A 24002-nucleotide genomic window follows, 5' to 3' on the forward strand; every position below is an offset into this window, starting at 1 on the left:
GCTATGTATTTATTGACAAGGTCTTGCCAAGTCCCTAAGTTGCTTGGGGTTGGTCTCAAACTTATGATTCTACCTCAGCTTCCCAGAGTACTGAGATTACAGGTGAGCTCTACTTTGCCTGTCTAAAAATTATTTTCTCTGTAATAATTCAGTGTTTTTATTGCTCAGAGGTCACATGTAGCCCGAACATGTTCATCCAAAAGGATCTTGTTCATGTTATCAATTATTTAATTGTATTTAAACTATATTCTAAATTTAAAGGTAGAGTATACATTATAAATAATGAACATTGAATTTTTAATATAAATAAATTAAATTGAAATATTTATATTTTTGAAAACAATTGAATCATATTAAATAATTCATAAAAATAAAATGATTTAATTCCAACATTCAATGTTCATCTAGATACCAACAAAAAGAATTAGTATCGGGCTTTATACTTGTTATGATTTGTACCTAGATGTAACCCCAAATCCTCAGGTGGTCATAGGTGGGGCTTTGTGGAGGTGGATGGATCTAAGTGTGTGAATGTGGATTAAGGGTGTGTGATTACTAAATTAGTCCACTGACTGGTTTAGCATAGTTCTGGGTGTGGCTAACGGGAAGGCCCATTCTGGGTGTGGGTGGCACCCCCCAAAGGCTGGTAGCCTGGATGGGGTAAAAGGGAGAGGCAGCCTCGTTGCTGCTGCTGGTGCTTATCTGCTGCTCCCTCTTGCCTGCTCTGAGATGCCCCTCTGCCATGCTGCCCTGCCTTGGAACCAGCCAATTATGGACTGAAACCTCTACAAACTGTGAGCTAAATAAACCTTTCCTCCTTTAACTTTGGGTGTTGAGTATTTTGTCTCAGCAATGAGAAAAGTAACTAAAACATTACCGGTTCTTTGAGGCCTATTTCTATAAATTTGACAGTAATATAGGGGCTGGGGGTATAGTTTAGTAGTAAAACATGTAGGCACCATGCACAAGGCTCTGAGTTTGAACACTAGCACAAAAAATAAGCAATGTGAGTTGTTTAATATTGCAAAATGTCCCTTTGCTGCTATGCAGTTGCTGTGACCATCATGAAATTTGTGAGCATTTTTAGAGCCGTGCACTGGAGAATGAAGTGAATCAAAAGCAGATGTCTGACAGTACTGGGAAATGATAGCTTATTTTGAGAAAATCTGCTATATTCATGTTCTTTGAGAGGGATTAATTAATTTGTGCTGCATCACTGAAGCAGTGTCTATAGTTCTGGGGATTAAACTAGAGGCCCTCATCTTGAGCTACATTCCAGTACATTTTTATTTTCTTACTAAGTCACTAAATTGCCCGGGCTGGGCTTGCACTCATGATCATCCTTGCTCAGCCTCCCAGAGTGCTAGGATTATTAGTGTGTGTGCCACTGCACCTGACTGCAGTGTCTACTTCTGATATTGACATCAGAGCAATTCAAAGCCTTTCAGGACATCAGGACACACCTGTTTCAAGGCCTCTGGAAAGGAGGCTTACAGAGGCATTTCCCCAGCCCAAGTGGCATTAGCGGTGAATGATGTTTAGATTGCAGGTCACACAAGGCATTTGTGCCGCCTGCAGGTTCATGTGTACCCGGTGGGGTCCAGGATGGGTCCCTTTTCCTTGAGACAGGACCATATCGACAACCAACATCAGAGCAGTGTAGGTTGAACAACAGACTCAGAATTAAGAACTAATTTGTCTTTTTTATTTGAAGAATTGTTAGCTAAATTAAAACTGGGTTTAAACTATTATAAGGTAGTAGCAAAAAACGTAAAAACATAAACAAATACCAAAAAAACTAACAGAAAAAAACAAATTCCCAAACACTATCTGGATCATCATCAAGTGAGGTGTGGTGATATTTTTTTGTCAGGGTGCTTTTCTTTTTCTTTTGGCACTGAGTTCTTTGTACTGAGCTACATCTGCAGACCCTTTTCTATTTTGTGAGACAGGGTCTCATTAAGTCACTCAGTTGTGCAGGGTGGGCTTGAACTCTTGATATTCCTGCCTCAGCCTCCCAGGATGCTAGCTTATAGGTGTAGACCACCATGCTCAGCGTTTGTGTCTTTTATGAACTCAAAATGAAGGAGAGCTTGTGCATATTATCATGAGGTGTGTTTTCCCTTTTCGTATGCTAGGGTCCTTAATCTCAAATTGTGGTTAAGTTTTTATTTATGTATTGTCTTTTTAATATTATTTTTTCTTGTTGAAGCTTGCAGAAGATAATAAATCCCATTTTCCTTCAATGGTCTCAGAATCTATTAAAAAATAAAGACACAAGAACTAGACAGATAAAAACATCACCCTTATATTGGCTAACCCTGTCTGATAACTCCACTTACTGCTAGTACTTGTGACTTATTCAAAGGGAAAGGTCTTAGTCTTTGCAAGTTATACCACTCATAAAACCCTACTCCCCTGTTCTTTAAGAAGATATTGTAAATAATTCTAGAAGTTAAAAAAAAAGTTGGCATCTTCTTTAAAAAAAATGCCACGTGGCCTGCTCTGAGTAGAACTGCAAGAGAAAGGACATACCATGGTTTAAATATGAAAAGATTCATGATATGAGGGTACTAACCTTGTCAGTGAATCCCTGGGTGACTTCATAGCTGAATGTGCTGTTAATAGGTGGGGCCTGGTTGGCAGAAGTAGGACACTAGAGCGTATATTCTTGTTTCTGTCCCTTTCCTCTTTTTCGGGCTCTTTCCCATTCTCTTGGCCTCTTGGTTGCCATGAAGTGAGGATCTCTCCTCCACCACCATGATGGCTCTGCCTTAGAGCCAACTGACCATGGACTGAAACCTCTGAAACCATGAGCCAAGTTAAACTTTTTCTCTTTTAAGTTGTGGATATCAAATATTTGGTCATGGTGACAAGAAGCTGACCAACACAGGGCACAAGCACACTACACAAACAATGGTTCTGAAATGGGGATATAGTGCATATACAGTGTGTACAGCATCTGTGCATATGGACCCCCTAAGTAATGAGTCCTCAGCATGCCTGCTGGACTAGTCATCCTTTCTCAGCTTGTTGGCCAAAGGTTGATGCTGACAAATATTTATGGGGGAAAATGCACCCCAAATTCCAGAGTTCTTGAACTTTCAGGTATCCTACAATCTGTAGTACAAGGGCCTGACCCCAATTTTCACTCCTTTTGAAAGGATGGCTTGAGAGAGTATTGTGTGGTGTTGCCAGGGACTTTGAACTAGGAGGAAGCTAAGAAGGGAGTGAATAAATGTTCTGACAGAGTAGAAATATTTAACTTACGGAAAGTAAGTAAGCAAAGCCAGACTAATTCTTAGAATGAGAATGTGGCTGAGTATCTCACTGGCTGAGGCATGGAGGCCGGGTGCTGGAGGTGAGCCCATGCACAATGGTAGTGGAGGGCCAATTGAGGATATGTGCGGAAAGATGTGATGGAGCTTTCCTGGTTTACAGAAGAGAGGCCAAAAAGCGCTGTCACTTCTAACAAAATTGATTTGAGAAAATGAGTATCTCACGGCACACCTTATGATTGCAGCTAGTAGGACAGACTAATAGTTTGTTTTATTCAAGTGGGGTAAAAAGCCATAGTATTATGTTTTCTATCTAGACATCCCTCTAATGCCTCATGCATTCATAGGTGGTGCTTTGGGGACATGATTAGATCACGCATGTGGTACATATTTGTGGAGTAGTTCACTGATGAGTTTGCTGCTAAATGTGATTTGGAAGGTGAAGCCTGGTTGAAGGAGGTGGATCACTGGGGGCGTGGCCCTGAAGGGTCTAATTCCCTCCCTCCTCCCAATCCCTCTCTCTGCTTCCCAGCTCCATGCCATGGACTGTTTCTCCTCTGCCATGTCCCTCTGCCATGCCACCCTGACTTGGAGCCAGCCACCTATGGACTGACCCCCTTACAAACTGTGATCCAAAAGGAACATTTCCTCTTTTAACTTGTGGGTGTCAGGTATTGTGTCACAGCAATGAGAAAATAACAAAGTCACATAGCAAGGAGGAATGCCAATGAAAACCTGCCCTGTATGTCTGAAGGCCAGGAGGTCTTGCAGAAGAGCAGTTGACATGTTTGAATCTTAAGAAACTTTGGTTTGAATTCGAGGTCATATCGGCTTTGCCATGAATGCTCAGTAAGTTTACTTCAAGAGCAATCATTTCTCTACCCAAGGGGAAATAAGGAACTGTGAGGCTCAGCCAGTGCTAAGTGAACCTTTCTGTTCACACCGTGAATGTGAGCCATTATTTGCTTATTTATCTACTTTTATTTTAGATTCCATTTTACCAAGACTATAGTAGGAGATCTAATAAATCCCACCACAGGGGTAGAATGATGGTCAACTAGGTAGGTAGTACATTAGCCAAGCCAATTTCATGTGTCCTGCAGTTTGATGGGCAAGTCAGATGGATGCTGTAGATTCGCAGCTCCTAAAACATTTGATTTTGAAGACTTGAGGGGGCCACAAGGGTGGCAATTTATTTTCACTATTTTAAGAGGAAAATTCGCAGCTGGATTGGCCCTTTGTGATGACCTAATCTCACCCTCTCCTTTTGGAAAAGACGACAGACCCATCGAGGGTCAACATTTGTTAAAGGCCACAGCACCTACCTAGCAGTCAATCAGGATTCCCTGGATCCCCCTAATGACAACCCAAAGTCTGCTCCACCCTTGGAGTCTGGGGAATTCATGTCTGTGGGGTATGTGTGACATGCTGGGCAGTGAGGCCTCTGGAGGATGCCTTCAAATCTTCAACCAGCCTGTCCCCATGCAGATAGCTATCTTGTAGGGGTCTCCCACCCCCTGAGACCCACCAGGACAGCTCTGGAGAGACCCTGTTGACTGGCTTCTCGGGAGCTCATTTCCCACATGAACACACTTTCCCGCAACCTCACCTACTGGCTCTGTTCTGGATATTTAGCAGTGGCTAGTTATCTGCAGAAGGGAGGAGCTGTTGTGCTGTTTTTCTTCTTTAGTGTGCGAGAGAGGGTTGGAGGCCAGATTGGAAATGTCCTGCAGTGACCAGCTGAGCCTGCGAGGCTGCTCTTCCTCCCAGTCCCTTCTTTTCAGGCAAGTGTGTCTTCTGCAGGGTTCACTAAGTCGTAAGGCCCCCTCTTCATCCCTCTCCAGTGTCCTTGAGGCCCTCCCAGCCTCAGGAAAGCTGCTCACTCTCAGTGGCCCCTTCAGGCAAGAGAGAATGAGGCAAAGAAGGAGGTGGCATCATCCAGGAACTCACCCAAGGGCAGATGTAGCACCTGTGGGAGAACAAGAAACAGTGACATTCACCTTCCTTCCTTCCTTCCTTCCTTCCTTCCTTCCTTCCTTCCTTCCAACTCCAACCCTGAAGCCATGCTAAGGTAGGACACAAGCATTATTCAACAAATCTTTGTTGATTAAATACATTTGAAGCCACAAAAAGAAGATTGGGATTTCAAAACCCAGTGAGATCTGTTGAATCCTGATTCTGTGATCTCAGAGAAGAGGAAGCAGAAAGGCAATTTCCCTCTTTCAATCAACATATTTTGGAGATGAAAAGGATTTCAGTGATGATTTGGTTTCCTTTGTTGTTTTTACCAATAGACATTTAATGACTTGCATTTTTTTTCTGTCTGAACCTTGATGCAACAACTTTTATCCAAATATTTTCATTTTTGAGTAGAATAGAATGACTAGTAGATAGGTATCCAAATGGCTCTTCCCACCAGTTCCCCATTCCTCCCTTATGTGTCCTGCACACTTGGCTGTGCAGAGGCTCATTAAACTGAGAAATGGGTGATGGGTTTGGGTCTTTATGCTTTGATCCCGGGTCTTACTCTGGGCTCATGAATTTTGAAATGGGGCCCTTTGACAGTTAAAAAACTGCCCGGGGTTCTGATTTCCAGGCAGTTCTGCCAGGGCTGCTTTGATGAGTGCAATTAAAAATCACAACACACAGGCTTTTTTTTCTTTTTAAAATGATTACATGCTACTAACTGTTAAGGAATTTAGATAATCTGAGATGTTAATAATCAGAGTCGATGCTCCAAAAGGCTGTACAGCAAAGAGATGTAGGATGTGGTCTGGTTCCAGCTCTTAGAGAAATGAAGAAAAAAGCCAGCAGACTTGCTACGAGGTTTTAAGCACACTCATTTGTTTCCTTGCCATAGCCGGGCACATAGTAGGTCCTCAATAAATACTTGTTGAATGGTGCATGCATGCATCTGTAAAAAAAGGATGTTTTAAATGCCTTTAAATGACAAGTTAAATAATTCATTAGGGCAAGCCTTAACTTCTGCCTGGTTGAGCATAATGAAATAATACATGTGTGTGGTAAGTACTCAACACATGATAGATACTGGAACTTATAGATGTATATTGTGGTAGTTGAGCTTAATTGTGTCAACTTGATTGGCTGGGGAACTGCCCAGGGGATTGGTGGGGCAGATTTCTGGGTATGTCTGGGTGGGTTATGGAGCCCTGCATTGGGATCTATATCTGGTCCCTGGCTTTTTCCCATTTGGCACTGTTTCCCTGCTTTGCTTCCTGGCCACTGTGAACTGGAACCTTTGCCTACACACCCTTTTTCCATGGTGTTTCTGCCTTAGAGCCTGTCATCCATGGACTGAATCCCCTGCAATTGTAAGCCAAATAAAACCTCCTTTAAGTTTTGAGTGTTGGGCATTGTGTCCTTGCTATAGGAAAGCTAATACACACACACACACACACACACACACACACACACACACACCAGCTGTTATAAAGCAACAGCTGTTGCTCTTGTCGATAAATATTTACTAAGTGTGCTGTTCAGTTTTTCATCGTGACAAAATACTTGAGAAAATCAATTTAAAAGGAAGAAAGGTTTATTTTGGCTCAGGGTCCTAGTCTATGGTCACTTTTCCCTGTTGCTTTGAGCCTGTGGCAGCACAGTACACCATGAGGGATGAGGTGGTGGAGGAAACAGCTTACTTCATGGCAGAGGGGAAACAAATAAAGATGGACAGTAACTGGGGTCCCAATATCCCCCAGTGACCTGACCTCATCTAGCTAGGCCCCACCCCAAAAGCTCCCTCCACCTCCCTGTGGTGCCACAGGCTGGGAATCAAGTCTCAGTGTTGTCGGGGAACATTTCACATGGGCCTTTGGGGAACATTTCAGATCCAAACTATAGCGGTGAGCATTGACTGGAGATAGCGCTATGTGCTGAGCAAGATGGCTTATAGAGGGCTGGTGATGCGAATGGTAAGAAGGATTTTACCAACAGACAAGGAATGTGGACAACACAAGAGCCTATTTAGATCAGGATATGCTGCCAAAGAGGGACAGCAGGTGGGTTTCAAGAGAGGGAAGAGTCAGGGTGAGAAACTGGGGCTTCTATAAGGCTTTGAGGATATGTTAAAATGGTCTGGGCAGCAAATGTGATTGAAGAATTTCTTTTCCTTGATTATTTAGCATCTTGTGGATCTTTCCTGAGCATCTGGATTGTGTTTAGTAGTACGTTTACAGTTGTAATTATGATAGATCATTTTCTCAGGGATTTAGCTTTGGGGAAGGAGGTCTCTCTATATATTTTAGGAAAGATGAGTTGGGCCTCTTTGGGAGCAATGGATGAGCCTCATACCAGGTTTGTTTTTGTCTTGTGCCTGCCTAGTGGGAGTCTTTAACTGGAGTTCCTTTGTTGTAAGATGGCTTCCACCTGAGTTTGGTTGTTAAGCGTTTTAAACCCTTTTCGTTGCCACTAGACTACAGACATATGCTTGTATGGTATAATGGAAAATCTATAGGCTTTGGAGTCAGGCATTTGGGGCTTGAATCCCGCCTCTTCACTTCCTAGCTCTGGAGTGAGCTTAGGTATGTAAACTTCTGTTTTCTCATCTGTACCATGGGGATGATAGCAGTATCCTTGCCAATAGGGTTGTTTATGAGGATTAAGTGGAATAAATAAATTTTTAAAGTTTAGTAAGTCGAAACTTTAGAATGTGGTCTAATTTGTTGCTAGTAGTAGTCAGTACTAATTATAACAGGTAATGTGATCTAGGCAGTTTTTCCGTTGAAATGTTTCAGATGCTGCAGCATTTCACCACCAGAGGGCGGCATGTGCTCACTGTTTGGAATCCGCCCCACCTCCAACAGATGGCTCCCAGCATTAAGCGCAGGGTCCTGTGCATAGTGAGTTTAACACAACATTTAGAGGCTTAAACAGCATAGTCCAATATTTTAAAAATGACAGGTTTTAACCTCCAGGCTTCCAGTCAACTGGATATGAATAGAAAAAATCAATTAAGCACTCTACATTCCAGATGTTGGAAATAGTTTTGAAATTAGGGCTCAGCTGGATCTGAATTTTTGAATCTTAAAAATTAGGGCAAGTTACCTAAAAGCACGAGGCTATCTTTGGGCATATTCAGAATTTCATGCAGAGTTTCCCAGGCTGTTAAACTCAAGCATCCTAGCAGCATGTTGAGGTTCATCTAAATTCTGTTTAACTCAGTATCAAGCATTGTACGAATTAGAGAATACAAAGCTAGGATTGTTAATTCAACAAATATTTATTGAGTATCCACTGTATACCTGTTTTAGGTACTCAGTACTTAGCATTGTGTGATGAGAGAGAGAGAGAGAGAGACAGAGAATGAGACAAAAACTAAAATGTTGTCACCATCAGTAAGAAACATGAGATTTATCATGCTCTCAAACAAAAGGGAACAAACAAGGAAGGAACAGTAGAGTGTACTGAAATAATAAAGCAGGGCTGGCTTGCAACTATTTGTAGTCTTTTTATTGCAGAGGTCCCTCCCGTGGCTGTTGGGCTGGACTATGCCAGTCTGACCCCCCCCCCCCCATGGGGAACATTTGTATCTAACTGTCCATGCTGTGGCACACAGATGTACTAAGGATTGTAAGGAGGATGTCAGGCACAATCATCTTTTACTATGAATCAGTCTACAGATAAGCAACATGTAGCTTGCTGTATTGTCCTGTGACTCATTTTAACTTTATTTTGTCTCCTCATTCTGTTGCAATGGCGGAAACTTCATCTTCATCAATGTGTATCTCTTGTTCTGATCCTGGTAGTGTGGTAAAAGGCAGAATCGCATTGGGGTGTGTGTGTGTGCGCGCGGGCACACACACACAGAGCCATCCTTAATCCTCAACATCACCTGGCCATATAGGCTTCTCTGAGATGTTTGTTACTCATCTGCTCCTTGGATTCAGGAGTTTCAGACTCTAGTTCATTTCACTATCCCTGGCCTCTCTGCCCAGGGAGAAGGAAATTGAGATGGTTCTATCATCCTGGAGTTCAGCAGACTGTGTGAAGCAGCCCACGGATGTACCCACCTGTCCAGAAACCACAGGCAGCCCTTGCTTTGCTGCAACTTGCTGCCTCTGAGGACTCTTCCCAGGAATGCAGGTGTCCTCTTTGCTCTCAGATGCCCCACACCTGCTCGGGATTCTAGTACCTTCCTGGCGTTGGCCCAATGAACCCTGTCCTCAGCATCACCACTTCCCTGATCTCTTAGCTTCTCATTCACCTTTCCATCGGAATCCTGAGAAATCCTTTTAAATACAGGAGTTGGAAGAATTCTTGTTCTTTTATTTATGTTTTCGCTAAAAATACTATCCCCAAATTCTGTTTTCTCTAAACTCGTCATCTTTTGGAATAAACAAAATCCAGAATGAATCTTTAAAAAGGCTGTTTGAATTTTCTTCTTGCTGTGTTTCTCTGCTTCCTTTTTTTTTTTTTTAATTTAAACAAAACTAATCTGGGTTAACCTGGCTGCTCGGGGGTGGTACAAGAAGAAAGATAGAAAGGTGAAAGAAAATACAGGGAAAAATATTGGTTAATATTTCAAATCTATTATCCTCCCATGCCAATAATAAAGTACCAACATTTGTGAATGATTTATCTTTTTTATAAATCGGAGTGGTTTCAAGGTTATCTCTAAAATAACTTTCATCCTATTATGCTTTTGAGTTTCAGCTCCATCATTTCTTCCTCAGAGAAGACTCTCCTGACCTACCTTCACCTACGGTTTCATAGCACCATTTATCTCCCCCTCATAATATTTAATCTCATTTTGTAAAAGTTGTAGTATTTTTCACATAACAACATTTACTGTCTTAACAGTTTCTAGCTGTACCTTGGTGGCATTGCATCACCATCATCTGTCTATAGACCTCTTCTCACCCTCCAAAACTGACATCATTTTAACTTCATGTTGTTTCTGTGATTCTCTGATTAGTGTCCATCTGTCTCATGAGGCTCTCAGGTCCATTGGGGCTGAAACTGTGCTGTGTTCTCTTCATATTGGTGTCTGCCACAACGTACAGCCACGGAGCCAGTGCTCAGCCAGCATTACTGAAGGAGTGGGCAGCTTACCCTTACCCTCCACAAATGCATTCTTGGGTGAGAGAAAAAGGGGATAGGCACAGCTATTGTGCCAGAAGTTGCCTGCCTCCCGGGATGCACGCGGCAATGTGCTGTACAATTTAACAATCCAACATCACTTAAGAAAATGTGAGACTATGGGCTAATATAGCAGACTAAAGCCAGCATCCCCTCAAAAATAATAAGGATGCAGGAAAAACAAACAAAAACGGTAATCAGTAATAAGATGAAAAAAGAGACCTGATATGGTATAATAAACCTTGAGACAGCTGTATATTTTGGAAAGGCTCACAAGTTGCTGGTAAAAAGTGGATTCCTAGCCTTGCTTGGACCCTTCCAAAGCCAGATTGGGGAGACAACAAAATCCTGAGAATTCTTCCAGACCCAAATTTGGGTAGAAGAAAACTGAGCAAGCTGACTTTATATATATTTTTCCTCTGAATGAGGAATTGTGAAAATGATACTGGAGGAAAGGAGTGTTTGAGCTTACCTCTATGCCCGAGCAAAGAACTGCAGAGGTCTACTGAGGCCCAAAGTCACTGTGCAATGGGAATAAGACTCAGCCATGGCTATCTGCTGTAAGTACGGTGAGTCTTTGTACAGCATAGATATCAAAATATTGGAAGGGAGAGCAAGGATAAGTTTTCCAACCAAAGCTACCCTGCCCACTACCTCAGATGACTTCTCCTCCTATTGAAAGGAAACTAAACTGGCCTTAGATACAGTGGAAAGAGAACCACTATGTCAATCCACTGTATCAGGCCAGCCAGCAAGTCTGCATAGGTCTGTTCAGCATGAGCAAAATACAAATAACAGCATGGCTGCAATGCAAAGCTGCTACAGTAAGACAAAAACAAAAACTCCACAAAGCAAAGCAAGAAGTATATTACACAGACTCCTTTTTAAAAGAAAGCTTGATTCAAGGAACAGAAGAAAAAATTTGTAATGGCCATATGTTTTAAAAGAATTTGACTATAATAAATACAGTAAACCAATAACTCAAAGATCACAAAACAAAAAAGAGTTACAGATGCACTATGGAGTTAAGTTGAAGAATCAAACAATGTGATTATAGAACTAATAATTGCTGATGGTGAAAAACAAAATTTAAACATTGCTGAAATCTGAATCTTAACAAGAAATGCTCTAGATAATTTAAGTACATGAATGAAAAAGACAAAAAAAGTAAAAGTAATGAAATGGAAGATAATGGATGTAAAAGGGAAAAAAAGACGCAACATGAAAACACTGTGGTTCTCTGAAAGAAGTATTCAAGAAAGTAATGATTGAATTGAAAATAAACCAGGGGTTGCAAATCCAACCCTTATTCATAATCGGTGAGAGTGCAGAATGGTACAACCACTAGGGAAGATAGTATGGAAGTTTCTCAAAAACTTGAAAATAGAACTACAGTATGATTCAGCAACTCACTTCTGGGTATGTATCGAAAAGAATTGAAATCAGTCTCTTGAAGAGATAGTAGCACTCTACTATTAATTGCAACACTGTTCCCAATAGCTGAGGTGTGGAATCAACACAAATATCTATCAACAGGTGAATGAGGGGCTGGGGATTTAGCTTAGTGGCACTGCGCCTGCCTTGCAAGTGCAAGGCTGAGTTTGATCCCCAGTACAAAAACAAACAACCTCCCCAAATAACAACAATAACAACAACAACAAAAGGCAGGTGAATGGGAATATATATATATTCAGTACTGGGAATCAAACTTGGGTCCTTGTACTTGCTCAGCAAGAAGATTTTAAAAAATTAATTTTATTGGTGCATTTTAGGTATACAATATAATGACATTCAGCATTGGAAATTTGTACCTTTACATAATCTCTCTTGGTTCTTCTTTTTTCCTCATTCTCCTGCCCTCCCTTACCTATTTACAAAGACTTTGTTTCCATTTTTTCCTTTTCTCTTATTAATTCCATTCTTCAACCCCTTCCACTTTCCCTTCCCTTTTGGAACTTTTCTTCCTATTTCACATTATCTATTATACCGTTTGATCCTTATTTACACTTTCAGTTTCTCATACCAGAGAAATTATTCAGTATTTACTCGTGTGTGTCCTATTTATTTCACTTAAGAGTATCGCCTCAGTGTGCATCCATTTAGCTATAAATGTCTCTAATTTCTTATTCTTTATGGCTGAGTAGTACTCCATTTTATTTAAAAAAACACATTTTCTTTATCCAGTCTCCAGCTGATGGGCAATTGGGCTGCTTCCAAGTTTTAGCTATTACAAATTTTGCCACCATGAATATGGGTGCACATATATCCCTGTGGTATGATTCTTTTAATTCTTTCAGGAAGATGCCCAGCAGGGGAATAGCTGGGTCAAATGGGCCTTCTGGCACTAGTTCTTCGAGGTAGATCCATACTGATTTCCACAGTGGTTGCACCAGTCTACACTCCCACCAGCAGTGGAGCAGGGTTCCTCTTTCCCCACAGCCCCACCAGCATTTGTTATTGGTTGATTTCATGATAGCAGCCACTATTTCTGGGGTGAGATGGATGCATTGTTTTCCTTTGCATCTCTCGAATGACCAGTGATGTTGAACATTTTTTTTGTATGTTTATTTGGTATTTCTAGTTCTTTGAGAAATGTCTGTTTACTTCAGATGCCCATTTTTGGATTGGGTCTTTAAATTTGGGAGGTCAGATTTTTTTAGTTCTTTATATATTCTAGATAGTAGACCTTTGTCTGAGGAACAGAACAGCTGGTAAAAATTTTTTCCCACATTGCAGGTTGTCTCTCCACACTGTTGGTGATATCTCTTGGTGTGCAGAAGCTTTTTAATATGAAAAAGTCCCACTAGTTGATTGTTTGTGCTAGTTCATGGGCAACTGAGGTTTTGTTCATGAAATCTTTTCCTACCCAATGTCTTCAAGAGTGCTACCTAACCTCTCTTCCAGCTGGTTTAGTGTTTCTGTTTTAATATTTAGATCTTTAATCCATTTCAATTTTAGTTTAGTGCAAGGTGAGAGATATAGGTCTAGTTTTAATCTTTGGCAAGTTGAAACCCAATTTTTCCAGCACCATTTATTAAAGAGGCTATCTTTCCTCCAGTGAGGGTGTTTGGCTCCTTTGTCGAAGATGAGGTGGCTGAGTGTGTCTGGAATTGAAAAACTGTGAATATTTATGAACAATGGAATATGGTGCGGCCTTAAAAAAGCAGGAAATCTTGCCATATTACAGCATGGATGAACCTGCAGGACATCCGCTAAGTGAAATTAGCCACACACAGAAAGACATATACTTTATGAGACCACTCATATGAGAGATATAAAATAGCCAAACATACAGAAGCAGTGAGCAGTATGATAGCTGCCAGGGGCTGGAGGGAAAAGGAAGTGGGGAGTTGCTATTCCGTTGGTATAAAGTTTCAGTTATAGAAGATGATTAAACTCTAGAGATCTGCTGTGCAACATGACTGTTAACTGAAGTTAGCAATATTGTATCCTGCACTTAAAAGTTTTAAAAGGGCAGATCACATGGTAAGTATTCTTATTACAATCAGAGAAAAAAGTCTCAGAATACAGCACTCTTAAGTACTTCTTGAAAGAAACTATAAATGAGTAAAGCCACTTAAAGTCTGAATTGAAATAGGGAACACAGGAAAGTGGAAGCCTTGGTAAATACAACTGGTGAACACTGAATCCATAAAAAAATGTGGAATAAATTCTAAATTATGGGACTTATGGTGAAAGAACAAAATATGAATGTTATAAAATGGATAAGTAAGCATTGTAATATAACTACAAAATGTGAGTGAAATATGGAATGAGTGTTTAAATTTAAAACATTTATTATGGTAAAGACACATTGACATTAATCTCCCCTGAAACACTTCCCGTTACTTTGAACACATCCTGTCATTCTTGCCTCTTTCTTTCTTTTGTTGGCTCATGTTTGTGGTACATAACGAATCCATTAATTGTGTTCATTACCTGTACATGACACATTTTAATTCATTTTACATTCCCTTTCCCCCCTTCTGTTCTTCCAGGGTAACTCATTCCCCTTCTCATTTGCCAAAGATCTATCTCCCTATTTCCTATTGTCTGCTTTCTATTATAGTATTTGATTTATTTAACCTTTGGGTTTCTCATATAATAGAAACCATATGATATTTAAGCTTGTGCATATGATTATTTCACTTAACATTATAGATTCAAAGCAGGTCCATTTTCCTACGGATGACTCAAACTTACTCTTCTTTATAGCAGTGTAGTATTCCATTGTATATAAATATCACATTTTCTTTATTCATTCACCCATTGATGCACATATAAATCACTTCAAAAGTTTTGCTATTATGAATTGTGCTGATAGAAATATAGGTATGCATGTGTCATGGGTATGCATGTGTCTTTATCTTTGAAGAGATACCTAGAAGGGGAATAACTGGGACAAATGAAATTTCTATTGTAAGTTTTTTGAGGCCTCTCCATAGTAATTTCCATAGTGCTTGTACTAGTTTACACTCCTACCAACATCTTGCCACTTTCTGAAGAAGTTCTGAAAGTTCTCTTTGTAAGTGACTTTATGAAGTATGGTAAAAATGTGGTGAATGCCGAGTGCCATAATGGAGAGGTAGGTTTGTAAAAACATCACCTACCATGTGTTCCCATCTACCTTATTCACCAGATCTGGCAGCATGTAATTCTTGCTCTTTCTCAAAGTCAAATTGACTATAAAAGGTAAATGCTTTGAATCAATTTAAGACATTGAGGCAGGTACAACAGTGTAACTAAAGACACTCATAAAAGAGAACTTCCATAACTGCTGCAGCCAATGGCAAGGATGTTGAGATAGATGTGTTCAAAACAAGGGAAAGCATCCTGAGGGTAGTTAAGAACAATGCATCTTTTACGGTAACACATTTTTATAATTCAAAAAATTTCCCCTATCTTTTGACTGTACCTCATATAAACACAAGGAAGAAGGGGAGAGAATAGGAGGAAATGTGAGACTATGAAAGCATTCATATTTCATAGCAAGAAGCGAAGAGTGATGAGAAACCATTCCTACATTAACATTAGCTTTTTTTTTTTGGTACCGGGGATCAAACTTGGGACCTTGCACTTGCAAGGCAGGCGGCGGCACCACTGAGCTAAATCCCTGGCCCAAACATTAGCTTTTTTTTTTTTTTTTTTTAAATGTATTAAATTCTTTTATTGGTACATTGTAGGTATACAACACAATTACATTTCTCATTGGGAATTGTACTTTTACATAATGCATCTTGGTTCTTATTTTTTCCCCATTCCTAGCCCTCCCTTCACGCCCTCCACCCTTCCCTATTTACAAAGACTTTATTTCCATTTTTTCCATTTCTCATCATTTTTCCATTCCCTTCTTTCCTTTCCCCTGCCCCTCCCACTACCCCTACCCCTTTGGACCTTTTCTTCCTATTTTGCCTTATTGATTATTCATTCTAATCATTGGTACATTTTAGGTATACAATATAATGACATTCATCATTGGAAATTTGCACCTTTACATAGTCTCTCTTGGTTCTTATTTTTCACCCTTGCCCAGCCCTCCCTTCAACCCCTCCAGTCCTCCCTATTTACAAAGATTTTGTTCCAGTCCTCTAATGTTTTATGAGCTTGATTCTTTTCTTTCCTTCTTTTTTTCTTTTTTAAAAAATTTTGTGATTCTGGGCAATCATCCCATGGCACATGCATGCCAGGGCAGTGTTCTGCCACTGAGCTATATCCTCCCTCCTATACACTCATTTGCCTTAGCCATTTTTTTCATTGCTGGGACAAAATACACAATGCCTATAAATTAAAGGAGGAGAGGCTTATTTTGGCTCATATATTTAGTCTATGGTCATCAGGCTCCAAGTCAAAAACAGGACAGCAAACGAGCATGACTGAGGAAAAGATACTCAACTCAGAGCAACTAGGAAGCAGAAGAGAGGAGGAGCCAAGAATAAAGTATACCTTTCCAAGTGACTTCCCTAGTCACACACTCCTTTTGACAGGCCTCAACTCCATATGTAAACTTTTGGGGGACATTTTAGATCTAAACCGTAACATTCTGCCACTGACTCCTCAAAGTGTCATGTTTATTATGCAAAATATATTTAGTCCATCTCAAAGAGTCACCAAAATTTTAAGAGTGTCAGCATTGCTGTGAAGTTCAAGTTCAAAGTCTTCTCTGAGATTCAAGGCAAACTATTAGCTGTGAGCCTCTGTGAAAATAAGAAAGTTAAATGCTTCCAACATATAATGGCACAGGCTAAACACTTCCATTTCAAAATGGAGAGATATGGAGATAGAAGGAATGAGATCAAAGCAAGACTGAAACCCAGCATGGCAAACATTAAATCCTGTAGCTCCATGTCAGTACCTGGGACAGATTGTAGTGAGATGTGAGCTTCAAAGGATTTGGTTGGCCCTGTCCCAACAGCATTGCTGGTTGCAGCCCACATGGCCTCTCTTTTGGATTGGCTCCACTTACTGCTTGATTCTTTTCTCAGTAGTTAATTCATGTCCCTGGCATCTCCAGCATCACAGCACCTTGAGCTTCACCTAACAACTTCATGCATCACCCTCTCAGGGGTTCTTTGCTTGGTCTCACAGGTCTGCCTCCATTATCCCATGACTCTTGCTTTCTGCATCCCTGTAAAACCAGCACCACTTGGGTGACTCCAAGTTTTGCTACCGACTTGAGTCATGGTCAGGCCCTCTTGGACCATGGTTGTTTTGGTTTCTGAGTACCTGAATTGCTGAGCACAGTGAAATGCATCCTAGAGAACCAATTCCTGAGGCATTCTCTCTTGATCAGAGGGTCCGAGAACTGTCTTCTCAAATGAAAGATTTACAGTTTTGAACTCTTGAGCCTTCTATGGGTGGAGTCTTGTTAATTTCAGAGACACCTTCAAAGCATCTTTCTTCTTGTCGATGTGTGAAACACTTGGCTTCTTCTTCATGCTAATACTTTCAGCAACCATGTTCTCCTTTACTCCAACTTTGCAGGTGGTTCCTTTCTGGTAAAGCTGCAAACTTTTCAAAGCATTCAGCTCTGCTGCTTGTTCCTAATTCTCAATGTCGATTGGACTAAAAGCAGCTAGTACTACCCATGCCACAGCCTGAACACTGGGCTGCCTTGAAATTTCTTTTGCTAGACTCATTAGTTCACTACCTCCAATCGTAATCTCCTATAAAATCTCAGGACATGGGCAAAATGAAGACACATTTTCTGCCAGAGTAGAACATACATGGCCTCTAGTCCAGTTGCCAATGGAGCTTTTGTTCTCAGTTGAAAACTCCTTAGCCTGGCCTTTACTGTTCACATTCCTATTAGCTTTCTGGTCTTCTGAGCTTCTGAGTGCTGCTCATAACATTCTAGGGTTTCTCTAACTCACATTTCCAAACCTTTTCAAATACTTCTTTAAAATCAGTTCCAAAGGAGTCTAAACCATAGATTTGTCAGGTACAGTTACAGCAATGGCCCAATTCCTGGTATCAATTTTCTGTTTTAGCCATTGTCGTAGTTACTTTTCTCTCATTGCTGAGACAAATTCCTAACTCTCAAAGTTAAAGGGAGAAAGGTTTATTTAGCTCACCGTTTGTAGAGGTTTCAGTCCATAATCAGCTGACTCCAAGGCAATATGGCATGGCAGACAACCATTGCAGAGGAGCAACAGTTCATGGTGGGCAGAAGATAGCAAAGCAAGCAAGGGGAAAAAACAAGCCTCTTTTTATCCCTTATATTGTATCCAACTATTGGGATTAGGGTAGTGCTAAACCAATCAGTGGACTTGGTAAACACCTATCCTTAATCCTAGTACCATTAATCCTAGCATTGCACCATGAATCAATCTGAGACTCTAGATTCTGCTACCTTTGAAAAAGCCCCACCTATGACTGCATGAGGCTTTGTGGGGATATCTAGACACAAGCCATAACAGCCATAACTTTCACAAGTCATAACTTTCCCATCACTGGGACAAAAATATCTAATACCCATAACTTAAAGAAAGAAAGGTTAATTTTGGCTCACAGATTCAGTCCATGGTTGGTGGGTTCCAAGCCAGAAACAGGATGGCAGAGGGGCATGGTAGAGGTAAAGGTGCTTAACCCATGGCAGCCAGGAAGCAAAGCAAGAGGGTACTACGCAAGGATGAGAATACAACCTTCCAAGTCATTCCTCCAGTGACCCACCTTTTTCAATCAAGACCCACCTCTGAACATCAGGCTTTTGGATGTCATTTTAGATCTAACCTAAAAGACTTTTTCTTTCTTTCTTTCTTTCTTTCTTTCTTTCTTTCTTTCTTTCTTTCTTTCTTTCTTTCTTTCTTTCTCTTTCTTCTGTGGTGACTGAACCCTAGGCCTTTGCACTGACCTACATCCCCAGTAGTTTTAAAATGTTTTATATTGAGACAGGGCCAAACTAAGTTTTCAAGTTGTCCAGGCAGCGCCTGAACTTGAAATCCTCTAGCCTTAGCTTCCCTCAGTGCTGGGATTACAAATGTACATGATCACACCCAGCTTGTACACTTATTTCTGAATCTCAGAGATATTATCCAGAAGATGAAAAATCAGGGAAGCACTTATTTTAACAGTTTCTTCAATTTTTTAATTGGTATTTTTACTTCTTTAAAACCAAAGTAAATTTAAAATTAACACCTTTTAATGAAAAGTATACATATAAGGATAAGCCAAATTTTATAAATTGATTTTCCACCCTCCCTTTTTTCTGTACTTATCTACCTTTCCTTATTTCTGTATTTAGGTAAAGCAAGGTATGTGTGATCATTTTAACCATACATGGACAAGAATTTTTCTGGTTGTGATTTGAATTCTTTATTTTATCACATTTAGCTTTGTGATTTTCTGCAATTTTTACATTTATACATGAATACATCTTTTTTTGTAGGGGGGTACTGGGGATCAAACTTGGGACCTTGCGCTTGTGGGGCAGGCAGATTTTTTTTTTTTTTTTTGTTCCGGGGATTACCATTTTTAATTCATTAATTTTATTGGTACATTTTAGGTATACAATATGATCACATTCATCATTGGGAATTTGTATCTTTATGTAGTCTATCTTGGTTCTTTTTTTCCCCATTCCCCTGCCCTGCCTTCAACCCCTCCACCCCTCCCTATTTACAAAGACTTTGTTTCCATTTTTTCCCTTTCTCATATTTATTCCTTTCCCTTCTTTCCTTTCCCCTACCCCTCCCACTTCCTCTTCCCCTTTGGACCTTTTCTTCCTGTTTCACATTATCTATTGTACCTCCTGATCTTTATTTACACTTTCAGTTTCTCACACCAGTGAAACTATTTGGTATTTACACATGTGTGTCCTATTTATTTCACTTAAGAGTATGGCCTTAATGTGCATCCATTTAGCTATACATGTCTCTAGTTTCTCATGAATATATCATTTTTACCAATGTGGGAGATTTTAAAATTTGGAAAATCAAAGAACACTAGAAATTAATATGACAAGGTATGAATAGTGGTCAACTCTAGATGGGGTAATTTGATGATTATTAGATTTTTATTTCTGTGTTCCTTTCTGTATTTTTTAGTTTTTAAAAATACTTGTAGAGAAAAAACTAATAAAAGAAGAATAAGTTGAGAATATTGGCTTTATACCAACCAAATTTCAGTGATGCTGGTCTCCTTTATGAGCTGTCTAGGAATTTCAAAGACAGGTTGAAAGAACAACTGTCTAGCAAGAATGGGTGGTTGGGTTTGTTATAATGAGCTGCAGAATGACAGGCCAGTGTGGCACACAGCCACTCTCAGGTGGTCAAAGAGAAAAGTGACAGTGTCTGGGAACTTGAAGTCTCTTTCAAGGCTCTGGGTGAATCATAGAAACTTCAAGAGAACAGTAAGACCTATTCATCATTGTATATGCTAACTATGCCATGACTCAATTTTTCCCTTGAAGCATAACACCTAGTAAAGTCTCAGAACACTCAAAGGTGTTAGTTTTTTCACTGACCATATAATGGAATTTTATTTTACTTATTAAGCATTCAACAAAGGTGGAAATATATTCATGAAAACTAACGACAGAATAAAGTTTTATAGTTAAAATTAGAGCAGATTCTCCTATATTAATGGGAAGAGGATATAATGTTCAAACAACAATAGGTAAAATATAAAGCTGAGGTGGTGGATGATAAGTGGCTGTTCCAGAGTGATGTCCTGACCACACCAGGCTGGTCCTTCCCTTGGTGCTGGGAGACAGGCAAGCATGGCAAAGTCAAAAGAGCAAGGTGCTTTAAGTCAATTCCCATTCTTCCCCTCCAGTTTTCTTCTTCAGAAAATGGATCTGCTAGGCCAACTCTCTGGGTTTGACGAGGGTGACATATGTGTAAAATGCAGTGAACAGTTCAGTGGAAGAATTATGATTGGAATGTGGAGAAGGGCAAATCTCCTCCTGTCTTGGAAAGATCATTGACTAGCTATTACCTGACCTGTGTGCTTTTTCTTCCTAACTGCTCCTTATTTCCAACTTCACCATTTACCAAACCACACAAGGAGGTCCTGAGGGGACCTCTAAAATTAAATATGAATTAAACTTTATTTGGAGGGGAGATGGGAGGTTTAGAGCCAATGACTTTGATGCCGTGAGAGAAAAGCATGCATGTGAAGCCCATGGGTCATCTGTGTGCTGAGAGCTGGAGGGACTGGAGGACGTGGTCTAACATTCTCACAGTATAGGAAATGACACAAGGACCCAGAGGAGTGAAGACCTGCTTAGGCTTGGCTTACTAGCAAGTAGTAATGAAAAAGAACTCAACATCCTGACTTAGAATAAGCAGCTCTGCTTTGAGGTATTAGGTGGCTTTTAATGGAATGAATGGATTTGCAGAAGCACAAACATTCAAACTAGAGTGGAGAAAAAGGGTTGAAAATGAAAAACCCTGTGATAGCCTATGGGCCATCTATGAGGATGCTATAATTTCAGTAGTGCAGACATCCTGGTTATGCTCTCTACCTGTGGCGAAATTGTCACTTCCTTATTGCCAGGAATCATAACCATCTTTTCTCTTCTGTTCACTGCGTATTACTGCATTCTAGAAGCACTCTGGGGAAATGCATGTTCATATATCCATAGCGCTGCCATGGAAGAGACCTGAGTGTGAACATTCCTGGCCCCACAGGAAGCTGTGTTGAGGAACAAAGCCAGACCTGGCACCAAGGCTGCTCCTGGACACAGAGGTGAGGGGCCAGGGGAAAAGTGCTGCTTGGCAACCGAGGACTTGGTGGCAGTGCAATCAGGAAAAAAGATAGGTACCTGAATACAGTGCTGGACCTGGAGGGGTTTACTTCAAGATCCTGAGGAAAAGAAGATCAATTATTCAGTAGTGCGCAGACTAAATACTCAGGTTCACAGAGGCGTAGGAGCAGGCAGGAGTCTCAATTCCTGCCTCTTCCAAGTTCTTAAACACAAGATATCTAGCCTGAAGTCAGCGGATTTGCTGAGCATGATTCCCTTCTGTGGGGATTGAAAGTCTGTTTCTTGGAAGTTTGTGCTTCTTTCAAGAGGAGCCCCAGGCAGATGCTCTGACAGCACTGGCCTGGGATTTGGGCTGGGGCACATTTCTAGCTTTCGTCCCCACCTGCCCCTTCCTCATCTTGCCTCTTTTTCTTCCTTCAGGCTCTTCCCATTTGCAAAATGGAGAATGTGCACATTTAGTAATTCCAAGAGAATGGAACAAAAATACTTTATAATAAGGATACATGATTTCATAGAAGAGGGATGTTTATTTACCCCAGCCCTGGAGAAATTCATTCTAAGAGCACAGTTTAGAGCCGATGAGATTAACACCTGTGAGGGAGTAAAGTAAATTAGGAATAAAGAATGGCCATTGCCTCAGGACCCTAAAATCTAAAGGAAATATCACAGATTTCAAGACCAATTCTCAAAGCTACTTTTTCCTTTCCAATGACTTTCATTTTCTATTTTTGCTGTTTTATTCCCTGAATTTTTCTAGAGTCGGTCACAGCAGAAGGTAGGTGTTGGAGTTGGGGTCTGGACTTTGCTTCTCTCTATGGCATTTTTCCCAGAATCCTCTTTGCCCTTGTCTTGTTCTCCATTTATCCTCCTTGTACTGATGCTGCAGTATGTCAATTGGCTTTTATATACTAAGCTTAAGATCCTATAAATAAGGCCACTCTCTCTCTCCTAGCTATTGAGCAAAGAAATTGCCATTAAGACTGATACATAGTAGATATCCAGAAGTTCATTGAATTAATAAATGAATATGTTTTAGGTTGAAGGCCAATGGAGACACTGAGGCTCAGAGACCCACTAACTCACTGACCAAGGATGATGTACCCTCGCAAGAAGCAGAGTTTCAAGGAAGTAAAATGTACATAAAAATAGTGAACTTAGAGACCCAAGATATTCTCAGTGTCATGTGATTATCAGAAAGTGTTCACTTGCAGTCACTGGAGGGGGGCAGTGTGGGCTGGAGCCATTGGTAAAACTTTCTGGAAAAAGAGGAGTTTAGGCTGGTTGAGAAACAATCAAAAGAAGTGGAGGGGAAGGAAGAGAATGTCATGGTGGGAGGCAGAAAGTTTTGTGGGTTATTTGGGGATCATCTGGGAGGCCAGTGTGGCTGGAGAAGTCTGAGTAGAGGCTCTGGGGCAGATGAAGCCAGAGAGATCTGCAGATGCCAGACTAGAAAACACTGACAACTTTTTAAAATCAGGTGTATCATTCTGGTCGTTGACTCCTGGGGATGAAGTGGATGCTGTGGTGCGTGTTTTGCCCACAGGCCCTCTTCAGGAGAAGCATGTGTTGTCCAAGCTGATGGGAGTGTTTTCCCATTGGGAGTCCCTCCCCAGGAAGGGAGCTGCCTTGTTCAATGTGCCCCCTATTCAAGAACTAGTACTAGTTGATAGTGCTCTTTCCTCAAGGTGAATTCCAGCTTCAGAACTCCTGTGGAATGGGCTGAAGTCTCTGCCCTGGCCCAACATCTTCTTCAGCTCAGTTCTATTTTTCATGCCTTAGCAGGTGTGTTTCAGGTGAGCACCCCCAGATATTTCTACACAGGAAGCTACTCCTCAAAGATAGTTTCCCAGGAACCTGACCTAAACCAGTAGAGACTAACTGGCCCTAGCAAGCCGGTTTTTGCCTTTGGTTTTCTGAGACAGGGTTTTGGAGTTTTGGCTGGTCTTGAATTCACTGTGTAGCCCAGTCAGGGCTGAAACTTGCAGTGACCCTCCTGGCTCAGTCTCCTGAGGGTTGGGATTACAGGCTTGCACCACAAAGCTCAGCCTCCAGTTGAGACAGAAGTGGATTTAGAAGTGACTCTAAGGAAATATTTTGGAGCTGTTGGGAATGAAAACCCCATTGCAAATGGCAGGTGGCATAATGCCAGCGATCAACATGCTGCAGTAGTGCATCACCAGAAGTTCCACCGGTGTGAGCTGGGGTTGGAGACCAGTGAATGAGGATGTAGTGGTGGGTGCAGTAGTTTAGGCACTTGGGAGAGTTGGAGAAGTGGGAATTATAAGGACTACTAATTGAATGGCTTTTGCTAGGGTGAAAGACTGAAGGTGATCAGTGGGCAGTTTAAGGCCCTTGACTAGTGAATGGTAAATATAAACACTCGTTCATCTCTTGTGGCCAGAGGGAGGGAAAAGTTA

The sequence above is a fragment of the Heterocephalus glaber genome, unplaced genomic scaffold (genome assembly GCF_053883595.1).
Source record: "Heterocephalus glaber isolate CG9 unplaced genomic scaffold, H.glaber_assembly_v1.0 deba00001608, whole genome shotgun sequence".
NCBI classification, from domain to species: Eukaryota; Metazoa; Chordata; class Mammalia; order Rodentia; family Bathyergidae; genus Heterocephalus; species Heterocephalus glaber.